Here is a 10,667-nt window from a genome sequence, read left to right as displayed (position 1 = left end):
TGTGAGAGAAAACCCTCGGGCTCAGAACAACCGCGGAAAGTGCCAACGGGAACAGGGGCTCCGTACCACCCCCAAGGGATACGACTATGAGATAGGCGTGGTAAGGCGGGGCTGCGGCGATGCTAGGACCCAGTTAGCTCCTGGCCGAATTTAGGGGTTCTGCAGCGGAGAGCTTCGCCACGCCCCGCACTCCGATGGAACTAGAGGGTGAGAAACCAGCGGTTTCGGTGCAGCTTACCGCTTTTGCCAAGGAAAACACCCGGGGCTGCTCAAGTAGCTGTGCTGCCGGCGAGAAAGAGTCAACCCGCCTGCGGCCCAGAAACACGACCGGGTTTGGCGCGCTCCTTCGGAAGCACTTCCGGATGGACGGGGAACCCGCCCTCCCGGTGCACCAATCAGAGGCTCGACCCAGAAAACAGTCCCCGGACGCTTAAAAGTACCGGGAAGGAGCGAGCGCCCGCAGGAGGCGACTACCGCTGTTGCCAGCCGGCGAGCAATCTCCGGCTCCGCAACACGGGCGGTACTGCCACGGGCAAACGACCAGCTGGGCGAAATAGCGGATATATCAGTTTTTTTTTTTCCCTACGCTCGCTGTCCAACAAGCAAGTTGCAAGTGCTAAGCGACCAGAACTGCAACGAGAAACTCAAGGGGAAAGAGAAGCAAACATTGATAACGAACTCGGAAGTTAGGTCTTACTGCATTTTTATTCCATGCAAGAGGGCAGGTTTTGTAACCCAGAATCTTTTCACGGGGCAAGTGCCCAAAACTCCGGCTGCAATCTCAGGGTTCCTAGGAGCCGAAGATGGACCTGCAGCAGCCGCAGCTTGCGACCAAACCGCTTCAAGCAGCCCGAGAGGAGACGCTCGTGGCTCCACCAAGCGGGGACTGGAGGAGGGCGGCTCTCAGAAGGGGGCCCGCTGTCAGGAGTCTCGATGTCCTGCTGTCTGTCGCCGCCGGGTCTGGCAGGCCTGGCCAAGGGAAGCTGCTGGAGCACGGGGCTGTCGAGTTCCTCGGCCGGGTCCCTCTCTCCTGCGGGGGTCAGCTGGGCTGGGCTTGGTTCCAAGGTGCTCGGGGCTCTGGGGCCGAGTCTTGTCTTGGCGCTCCCGTCTGAGCCTAATTCAGCTCCAGCACAGGAGAGTGCTGCATACAAAGTAGCTGCATGTGATGGAGAAATGCCAGAATTTCCCATTTGGACTCAGAACCGAGAGACAGTGCTCACGGAGGCAGGGGTCCTGGAATTCTGTTCTCTATTCGTAGCTGGGTATGGGAACCCCAGTGCTCTCCCCTCCCACTCAGACCATGCCTTCCAAACCCTGGTGCTACGGCCACCAGCCTGTCCAGAGCTGAGGACCCCATACTATAATGATAACCTCTGGGATGTATTTTCAAAATAATGCATCCATTCTATTTTTTAAGGACTGCATACGTTTAGACTGTGCGGATGCATCATGATTTATTTTTCTCAGTCCTTTACTGAAAAACACGTTTGTTTTTAAATATTTCTTGCTTATACAAGAAACGAAATTTCCAGTCAAAAGAGTATTGATGTTGAAATGTTTAATGCATGTTGCCATATTACGATTCTAAAGATCCTATCAAATTCATTCCTACCAGTAGTGTTTGGGAGTTACTAGTTCACCAACGTTGGTTATAATGAAAAGTTTCACATATTAGCATATATTAGTCTAAATTATATCTCATTGTTTTAATTTGCATTTTTTAAAAATTTAATGAGCCCAATCACATCTCTCTTATTTGTTTGAAAGAACTTTTTCTATTTATGGAATTTAACCTTTTGTAAAAAATTTAAATTATTCCCCCACTTCTTCTTGATCTTTTAACTTTTATTAGGGTTTTTTTTTTTTAAGGGGAGAGAGAGCAAAGATTAACATTTGTGTTCATCTTTTTCTTTTTCCGCTCTGAATTTACATTCAGTTTTGTTTGTACAACTGGGAACAGAAGCCCAGGGCAAGGACAACAAGTGGTAAAATGCTAAAGAATAAGAAAACCATATCATTAACTGTGAGCTCCTGAGGTAGGAGCTGTGCAAAGTACTTCACATCCTCAGTGGGAAACTATGGCTCAGAGAGTTGCCTCATCTATCTTTACAAAGTTGCAAGAAAGTAAGATGTGAGGAAATAGAATAAAACATCCTTAAATGACTACAGTGTCGCCTACCAAACACACAGTTGCCAAATTTCCCCTCCATTCACATTTTTTTTCCTTGACCCATAATGTTTTCAGAGAAAAAGTATTACAAAAGGGACTTCACTGGTGGCGCAGTGGTTACGAATATGCCTGCCAATGCAGGGGACACGGGTTCGATCCCTGATCTGGGAAGATCCCACATGACACGGAGCAACTAAGCCCATGTGCCACAACTACTGAGCCCATGTGCCACAACTACTGAAGCCCATGGGCCTAGAGCCCGTGCTCCGCAACAAGAGAAGCCACCACAATGAGAAGCCCAAGCACCGCAACTAGAGAAAGCCCGCGCACAGCAATGAAGACCCAAAGCAGCCAAAAATAAATAAAATAAAATAAATAAATTTTTAAAAATGTTACAGAATACTTAGAGGTTTTCCTTTTTTTCCCCCATTAGAAACATGATATTGAGCAACAGAGTAATCCTAATCTTTTGTTAAAGACACATTTTCCCTAATGGTGCATACATTTACATTTATTACTTGTTTACAATAATGCATTAAACTGACAAATCTACCACTCGAAAAAAAATATGAATTGACACAATCTAATTTTCAACAGTTACCACATCAGAGACACATGATATTCGGTTCCTATTGTTCAATTTCTTTCATCACAGCCTGTGGATGAAAAATGTTGCCTACCCTAACAGCAAACAAAGGATGCTGGGGCCGTCGAGCCATCAGGCACTACAGCCACCCCAGACGGTGAGTCCTGAGGGAACTCAAGATGGGAAAGAACAGGATACTGGCCTTAGATAGCTAAGGTGCACATCAAAGAAATGTTTCCAATGAGCCCCGACTCTTGCATCTTCCATACATAGAAAAGCGGTAAATTCACTAACTTGAGAAATCGGTTTTCTAAAAATTAACAGTAATCTTGTGATGTTCCGACTACCTGGTTTTCGTTGCAAAACTCATATATCCCGGCTCTTTCCTTACTTCTCTGGAGCGGTCCCTCAGAGCTATTTGAGAGGCTGCCTCTCCAGCTTGAAGTCCTCAGAAAGTCCACTGAATAGAACATAATTCTCAACTTTTTTTTTTCAACTTTTATGTTGTGCATTTTTTTCAGTCTACAAGCTCCATTTACATGCTATTTTTTTTCTTGCCTTCTCCCTGTTCTACACTATTTACTCTCAACCCTTCTCTTTCATATTCTCAAACCTTCCTATACTCTGATCTTAAATTTAAATTTTTTTTTCCTGGAATTTTCTTTTCTTTGTGCTAGCTTGTTCTTGTTCCTAGGATTCCAAAGTTTAGCAGCCTTCTGGTTTCTCTTTGTCCGCTGTTTCTATCTATTCCACAAGCCTATTCTGTTGAGCCCTCCCATCCCGTGTGAGTAAAACCAGAGGCATTGTCCAATGAATGGTCTCAGCGGAAGTCTCAGGGCTCCTAGGAGCACAGACTGCGGAGGCACAGGCTCCGCTTCCCGCAGCACTGGGCCGGGTGATGGTGTCTCCTTGCGGGCAGGAGCTGAGCTATGAGGCTTAGAAGTGTCCACACCAGGAGAGATCTCAGGCTCCAGTGCTCAGCCCCCGGAGCCGGGCGACCCCGCCTGGAAAGGTTCTGAGATCCGTCATCAACGGGTCTCCGCGGCGTCCGCCTCTCCTGGGGTCGCCTCTTATGGATCCTTACGGGCCGCAGGGGTCGGCCCCAGGCCGTCTCTGCGCCCCGCCACTGGATGCGCTGCGATCTGGGTCTGTGTCGCCGACAGTTGCAATGCACAAGCCCAGAGACTGGAAAGCAATTCTCACTGGAGGTCCCAAGAGAGCTGGCTCACCGTGGGATAGGATCAGAAGCCGAAACCCCAATCCTCCTGGTTCCCACATCCCAGACTATCCTTTAGGCGTCCCCTCCACGGCCATTCCCCTGGGCAGAGGGACCTGCGCTTCAGTCTCTACTCCAGCACTGCTAGCATGGTGCTCTGTGTCAGCTGGTCTGAGAGCTACGTGCTGGAATAGAACTTCCCGGTGGTGAGCAGCGGGCCTGGGGTTGCGCAAAAGAGTCGCCAGCGCCAAAGACGCCCCCAGCCTAAAGATCGACAGATTCTGGACCCCGCCCGAGCCACCTCTCTTGGGATCACCTGGATTTAAACTGCAAACTGCTTTCCAGTCTCTGCGAGCCTCTGCGTTAGGGTTCAGAAACCAGACCATCTCCAGGCGGGGCGCAGAACCGCCAGCCCAGGACGGGATGCCCGCGACCCACCAGGCGCCAGAGGAGCCCCCGGGAGAGGTGGCCGCCGATGACGAGGAGCTCCGCAGCCACAGCCAGGCAGCCTCCCTCAGCAGGTGACGCTGCTTCCTAGGATGAACGAGTGGAGCCCTAGCACCCTGACGGCGGGGACCCCTCGGAGCATCGCCTGGCTCCTGCCCCGGGAGCCACCACCGCACGTCCCAGTGCTGGTAGCAGCGGATCCGACGAGCTGAGACCTGTAAGAATACGGGCTGCCTCCATCTTCGGCGCTTAGGAGCGTGAGATTTCCGCTGAAACCCTTCATTGGGTGGTCCTCGGCTATGGAAGTTGCAGCAACATCCCTCCATTTGCTCACACGATGAGCGACATTGTGTCTTCAAACAATGTGTACCCATTTTTTCTGCTCTTTTAATAAAATTGTCCATAAATGCGAAATTATTCTTTCTCAGGTCTATTCCTACTTTGACTGTTGGCGATGGAAGAGGTGCAGGGGTGGAGATGGCTGGTGCTCTCACTTTCCTGGGCGTGAGGAGGGTGGTGGAGTCCCCTGTGCACACGGAGGTGGCCAGGTGGCTGCTTGTCAAATTTGCAGACGTGCACTCGTCGTCTAGGAGATCCGGCAGACAGGATCTCTGAGAACGTCACTGGGTCTGGGATCTACCCCAACTAAGTCTTCCTGTACCTCCTAGGGTCCTAGCCCTCCTCAGGGGCCTTTCTGAGATCTTCCAGGTGTTCTGGCATCTCTACCTCATTCCTCTGGCTTCTTAATGATTTGCATCCAATTAGTAGTCTGCAAATGAAAAGGGGTAGGGGACAGATCTCTGATCCTGACTTTTGCAAGCGTCATGCTAGCATGGACTTCCAGAAGCTCTTTCCTCCTCTTGGTGTGTGGGCAGGTGCCCTTCCTAGCCCTAGGCTTGGTGTGTGTCTGAGATGGGTGGTCAGAGTGGCCAGTGGCAAAGGAGTTCCAATTGTTGGTCTCAAAGTCAGCCTTCAAATCTGGGACCAAGACGAATGTGGCTCTGGATTCTGGTTCAGCTAGAAGCCTTCCTATTGGATAATTTTCCTTCTGGGTCTAGCTAAGGAGCTGCTTTTCCATCTTCAGTTTCAATTCCTCTCCATTACCTGCGCCCCTCATCTACCACCACTCCTGGCCCCTCCCCATATTCAGACTCCTGATGCCCCAATCCCTGGGCTAGTTTAGTGACCAGCAAAGATCAGAAGAGCTCCTGGCTTTGTCCTGGGATCCTACTTTAATTAAAGTAACACATAGAAAAGTAACAAAACGTCATTATTTAAATATTTTATTTATTTCTTGATGGAAATACACGTACAAAGGGAAAACTGTAAAAGTTCAAGATGAAATATTGTGAGGAATTTTTCTTCTTTTTCCTTTTTTCTCATTGAAAAATCATGATCATAACAAAACAAACATCCTCAAAATACCCTGAACACAGAAAGTAAACTTCAAAAATACATATTTCATTCAGGGCACCTAGATTTTTTTTTTTTTTTTTTTCTGTACGCGGGCCTCTCACTGCTGTGGCCTCTCCCGCTGCGGAGCACAGGCTCCGGACGCGCTGGCTCAGCGGCCATGGCTCACGGGCCCAGCCGCTCCGCGGCATGTGGGATCCTCCCGGACCGGGGCACGAACCAGTGTCCCCTGCATCGGCAGGCGGACCCTCAACCACTGCGCCACCAGGGAAGCCCATAGATTCGTTTCTAAGAGGTTAATTAAAGAAAGAAGATTGTAATAAGTTAGTAAGGATGAAGATGAGTGTGTTGTCACTGTTTTATTTATTTTATGCTTTTTAGGAAACAAACAGAACCCTGGAATTGTTTACACATGCGATTTATTAGAGGAAGAAGATAACTGAAATTTGATGGAAAAGGAAGACGCAGACATCAGACTGAACATTCCTTGGGAAAAGACTCTGAGAACCAAACTGTAAACTGGCCCCTCAAGAGAGACACTGTCAGAAATCAAAAAAGAAAAATGTTGAATCAGAACACCCACCATAGCTGCTCTCTTTGGAACCATGCAGCTCATGGCATGAGGTAGAATGCTGGGTCACCACATATGTGGGGAATGTATGCATAATCTGTAATCCTCCTGCACTATTGTCTGTCAAGGCTGCATTTGGTCCCGGTGAATTTAAGGTTCTTGTCTCATCACAAAAGAATTCGGAGATGAAGCAGGGAGGTTAAGAAAGTAAAGTGAGATTTTATTTAAGCAAGAATACACTCTCAGAAGGAGAGCAGGCAGACAGTGAGGAGTTGCTGCCCTGGGCTTCTTTGGCAAGCCAGTTATGAGGGGCATACAAATGAAGGGGCGGAATATTCACTAGGGAAGGAGGAGTTTGGGGGTCATATTCCCTGATTTTCATCCCAGCTCCATATTCCCGAGGGGAGGAGGCCTTTTTGTCTTTATTTAGCTTAGATCAGAAGTGTCATGGCATCGGTGCATGATGGGTACCTTTTTTTTTTAATATAGTTTAATGTATTTTAATAGCAAACTTACAGGAGCAGCACAGAAGACAGACAACAATAAAAACATGTACTTGCATGTAGGACAACTCAGAAAAGTATAGTGAATGGATGGAATCTACTGTATGATAAAAATGCTACAAACACCATTTAGTTTCAGTCAGTAAGAAATTTACTTGTTTTAAAAAAATCCAAATGCTGGCATTGTCCAGAAAAATTTAACAGGTTTATTTATAATTGTTATAAAGTTGAACTGCTGGAACTTCTTCACTGAAACTTTTTTTCTTTTTTTTTTTTATGGTATGCGAGCCTCTCACTGTTGTGGCCTCTCCCGTTGCGGAGCACAGGCTCCGGATGTGCAGGCTCAGTGGCCATGGCTCACTGGCCTAGCCGCTCTGCGGCATGTGGGATCTTCCCGGACCGGGGCACGAACCCGTGTCCCCTGCATCGGCAGGCGGACTCTCAACAACTGCGCCACCAGGGAAGCCCCACTGAAACATTTTGACTTGCATTAATGCTTTATGACCCCGCATTTATGTTAAGAATTCACACACAAATGAAAATGGAAAAACTGCCAATATTTTATTTCTGTCCCCTATCTTTCCACTTGCAATCATATACTTAGGTACCTGTTGACCCCGTGGGGGAAAAAATATCTAACGTTCAGAACTACCAATAACAGGAAGAAGAGAATTTTTTTTTTAAGAATGAAATGTTTCCCATCTTAGTGGATTCTTAAGCATGTTCTCCACATACGCGGCGTGCTAGCTAGATGTCTTTTTGGCATGACTGTTACACGTTTGGCATGGATAGCACACAGGTTGGTGTCTTCAAAAAGGCCAACCAGGACTTCCCTGGTGGCCCAGTGGTTGAGAATCTGCCTGCCAATGCAGGGAACACGGGTTCGAGCCCTGGTCTGGAAATATCCCACATGCCGCGGAGCAACTGGGCCCGTGAGCCACAACTACTGAGCAACTAAGCCCGTGAGCCACAACTACTGAGCCTGCGCATCTGGAGCCTGTGCTCCGCCACAAGAGAGGCCGCGACAGTGAGAGGCCCGCGCACCGCGATGAAGAGTGGCCTCCGGTCGACGCAACTAGAGAAAGCCCTCGCACAGAAACGAAGACCGAACACAGCCAAATAAATAAATAAATAAAATTTATTGTTTTAAAAAAAGGCCAACCAGATAGGCCTCATTTGCCTCCTGCAAAGCACCAATAGCTGCACTCCGGAAGCGCAGATCTGGTTTGAAGTCCTGAGCAATTTCCTGTACCAGATGCTGGAAGGGATGTTTGCGAATCAGAAGTTCAGTGGACTTCTGATAACATCTAATTTCAGGGCATGCCCCGTACCAGGCCTGTAATGATGAGGTTTCTACACCCCTCCAATAGAGGGCGCACTCTTGCCAGCGGCTTTGGTAGCCAGTTGCTTCCTTGGTGCTTTTCCACCGGTCGATTTGTGGCAGTCTGCTTTGTAAGAGCCATGGTATAGAGACCTTCTTACTTACCCCCCTTCACCTTCAGCTGGAGCTTGGGGAGCTAGAGAAGGCGCTAGAGTTGGAGAGCGAACGGCATCGCACAGGTGGCTGCGAACATAATTGACAAGATGATGGGTACTTCTTATCTGCAAGGATACTTTTATTGTAATGAGAGCATAATGAGCAACAGGTTACATTCAGGTGCAGGACATTCCCACCTTTCCTCACCTTTCTTTGCTTCCAGGACACATATCACGCCAAACTTGTGGTTTCCTGTCAGTCTGGAGGTTCCTGCTTTTCTTTGTCTGCCCATGGACCCCTGCTGTTTACAAGCTGCATAATTTCCTGCCACCCGGCACCTGCCCCCATTCCTCTGCTCCTCTATCTACCTGCCTGCTGTAACACAGTCATCCCAAAGAATGATCTGGTAGTACTCTCTTAAATTGGGCTTATACATTTTCTGTGCCACAATTGTGCTTATGGGTACCTATCCTAGAGAAAGTGTCTCACTGATCCATAAGAGATGATTCCATACGGTAATGGTAACTCAGTAGCAATCTGAAGGTCCCCTGGGGTACAGTGGAGGGGTAAAGTGTGGCAGAAGCTCATCAGAGAGGAATAGGCATGAGTTGGAAGCAGCAGATGAAATTTGCATATAAAGATCTTGTAAATTAGCAAACGGATGGAAAGTAATGAATAACATCAGAATAGAACACACTTCCTTTACATGAATTGAATACGTGGGCACGCAAAACAGTATTATATATAGTACAACACTGAAAAATACCAAATACACATTAAAAATACAATAGCTACTAATAGGAAAAATTACACTTAAGGGGAGCAGAGAAATGAGAATCACTAATGATAGAATGTCCATAATTACATAAAACAGGATAGGGGCCCTACCAACAAACACGATTAAAAACATGGTGTTCACTCAATTCAATGTGCCCTGTAGCTTTGAAAATCAGGGCAAACTTGAGGTGTCCCTTTGATTCGGCTGAGCTAGTGTAGACCAAAATAGAAGTATTAGAATTCTAAGTAGGCATGGGACTCTCCTTTTCCCACCCCTACCTAATCACTCCGTTCCTCATCTCCCCACTTGATGAGGGAGTAGGAGAACCTGGAATTTCAGTCCAGCTGCAGCATGAACTACCTTTGTGTTCTGGCAAAGATGGAACCTGGCTGTTTCACGTCTTAACACTGGTCCATCCACTCTGTTGTACTAAAAGAAGAGAACCTGAGGTGTGATATGCATAGCTGTTCCTTCCAAGTAGTGAGGCTTCTTCCAGTAAATGGAAGCTGCCAGGGACCCTCGTTCCCTCCCATCCCCCTCCTTTAACTCAATCACCAAAACCACTCGGAATTTCCAAACCCCTCCCAGCAAGATGCAGTTTTCTCCTCAATCTCGCGAGGCTCCGAGGCAATTTGCAAGGCAAATGAGAGTCTATCCCCACTTATCTGGACTTGGGTTTCCGATCTTCCGTACTAAACAGACCCTATAAAAGGAACACTCAGCATGGGGCTGAATCATTCGCCCCTTTGCTTAGACCCGCTACGCGTCTGGCCTGGGAGGAGGCTGAAGCCATGGAACCGCACGCATACTACACCTGGGAAGAGCTGTCCTGGAAGAGGGCGCATCCAGAGCCCCACATGCCACCGGGCCTCAACCGAGAACAGGCCTGGGCCTGGGCTCTGGATAACTTCCCTGCGCTGAGCCGCCCCTCCTGCCAAAGCCCCCAGTTCTGCGAGGACGCGCACTACTGTGCATGTGGGCTGCCGCGGCGCGCTTGCCCCGGACATGCAGACGGTCGCCAGGCGGAGAACGGCCACAAACGCTGGCGAGACCCACAAGCGCAGGAGCCAACGGCTAACCCGGGGTGGAGCGACAGTCCCGTCAAGAAGAGGCCGAAGCCACACACCACAGGGCACAATCGGGCCTGAACAGCCAGGAGATGCCCGCAGCAGCGGAGGCCGACAGACACGCGGCCAGATGGCCTCCAGGAGCCCAGGACGATCCCCATCCCCTACCCCGAAGCTGCGGAAACCCTGTGGAGGCTTGAATCCCTGTGGAACTCGGCAAGGAAAGGAGTCGCAGACTCTTGTCCGACCCGCGGCGCCCCTTCAACCCATGCCCTGGCCTGGACTTCTCCCCTGGGCCCCGCCTTGCTCTGGGATGAGCCTGGAGGACTCTGTGGGGCCAGTCCTTATTTGTCCCTCCTTTCCTGGATTACTGACAGCTCTCTCAATTAGAAATCTCTCTTCAGGGAATGCATACTGTCTTAAGGAGCTTTCTTGCAGT

At 48.9% G+C, this 10,667-nt stretch overlaps 1 pseudogene; it reads right to left on the bottom strand.

Moving 5' to 3' along the window:
- Positions 1-7,620: 7,620 nt before the first annotated feature.
- LOC101284225 (histone H3.3C-like) lies at positions 7,621-8,369 on the bottom strand (annotated as a pseudogene).
- Positions 8,370-10,667: the final 2,298 nt, after the last annotated feature.

This window comes from Orcinus orca, chromosome 3 (assembly GCF_937001465.1).
Source record: "Orcinus orca chromosome 3, mOrcOrc1.1, whole genome shotgun sequence".
NCBI lineage: Eukaryota > Metazoa > Chordata > Mammalia > Artiodactyla > Delphinidae > Orcinus > Orcinus orca.
This window is presented reverse-complemented; position numbering and strand designations above follow the sequence as displayed.